This window comes from Haliaeetus leucocephalus, unplaced genomic scaffold (genome assembly GCF_000737465.1).
Source record: "Haliaeetus leucocephalus isolate CR32 unplaced genomic scaffold, Haliaeetus_leucocephalus-4.0 Scaffold168, whole genome shotgun sequence".
Lineage (NCBI taxonomy): Eukaryota > Metazoa > Chordata > Aves > Accipitriformes > Accipitridae > Haliaeetus > Haliaeetus leucocephalus.
This window is the reverse complement of record NW_010972604.1, coordinates 1591485-1592956: the sequence shown is the minus strand read 5'-3', so window position 1 is coordinate 1592956 and position 1472 is coordinate 1591485. Positions and strand designations below refer to the sequence as shown.

Below are 1472 nucleotides of genomic sequence, written 5' to 3'. Positions count from 1 at the left end.
GCGGCCCGAGGCCGACCCCGGCTGGGAACGGCCCAGCCCCGCGGACCGGGCGGGCTCACCTGGGCACCCGCCGGCTCCTAGGTCAGCGGTCACAGCGTACAGCCGCGGGAGGGCGGCCGAGCGTGCTCCCAGCCGGGTCAGGGGCGCTCCCGCTGTCCTGGCCGCGGGCTGTGAGGACCGTACCTCCCCGGCGGAGGAGCCTTCGACCGCTGCGACTGCTTCCAGGGTCTGACGCCCTTGGCCGAGAGACCGTTCGCGGCTTGTACCGAACGCGTGCACAAGGGGGCCCTACTCTACAGCGGGAACAAAACGGAGGGTGGCAGTAGCAGCAGGTCGTGGCAACACGTCCGCAGCGCAGCAGCGTTCCCCGTAGGCCGATGCCCGGTCTTGGGAGTAGAGGGACCCCTTCCTCCTGTTTTTCTTACAGAAGTGCAAGATTTACCTTACAAGTCAGGTAAAACCTCCTTTGACTTAAACTGGATTGGCCTTAATAAACCCGCACCGGAACTCCAGGATCTGCTGGAAGAAAACACGACATACGCTAACATAAATAAATATACGGTGCGAATCTCCAAACTGGGCCTTTACAAGTCAAACACCCACTCTAACTTCCTGCTTTCTCACTACGTAATTTTTGTCCGATGGATTAAAAAACCTTGTCATACCACTGTATTTCATACGCTCTTTGTTACAAGTGAATTAACCAGAAAGGAAATGACAATGAAACCATCTGTTCTTCCAGCTGGTAACTAAATAATTCATTGGAAATAGTCAGTTTAGATTAGCCCTTGGTAATAGCACATGGAGTTTATTTATTCATTGCACTTGACTACACTTGATACCACAGGAGACCTCGTGAGGAACCAGGGCACTGGGTGATTTACTTCTTACTTGGGTTCTCAATTTAAATAAGAAAAAATGCCCAAGATCACCAAGTTCTCGTATATTGATTTTAATGGCTACATCCAGATACCTGAAGGATATTGCTAGATTAGGGACACAGGAACTTCTAAAAGCAAAGTATCATCGTATTCCTTTCAATTATATTTTTCTATGATTCTATAACAAGATACCATTACTGAACTGGCTCAGACCTTCAATCCTAGTGGAATTTAAAGAATTTTAATGTACTGATAATAAAGCAGAAACTAATAAAGTACAAGTAGAAAAATATTAGCCTAAGCAAGTTTCACAACAATGTCTTGAGCAAGATTGTTAAAAAACATGCAGATGGGATTAATCTAAAATTATTCTCCAAGGCTTTTTGTGTTTTGCCATAGTTCCTTCCCCTGCAACATTACAAAACCCAGAAAAATTTGCCTTTAGTTACTTTCCATATTCACCAAAATATAGAATAAAACCATAAATACTCTGGTTAGTTCTGATAAGCCAACACTTAAAACTGGAGACAATAGTGATGAAAGTGTGAAAACTTCCTTACATACAGACTTGGCATCAGGGATGTGCCTGAA

General features: G+C 46.0%; 1 protein-coding gene across 1 annotated transcript in view; it reads right to left on the bottom strand.

Moving 5' to 3' along the window:
* Positions 1–201, bottom strand: part of FAM21C (family with sequence similarity 21, member C) — a 40041-nt gene extending 39840 nt beyond the window's left edge. Inside the window, exon 1 of the mRNA XM_010563503.1 lies at positions 184–201. The gene's annotated coding sequence lies outside the window, so the exon portion shown is untranslated. The remainder of the gene's footprint in view (positions 1–183) is intronic.
* Positions 202–1472: the final 1271 nt, after the last annotated feature.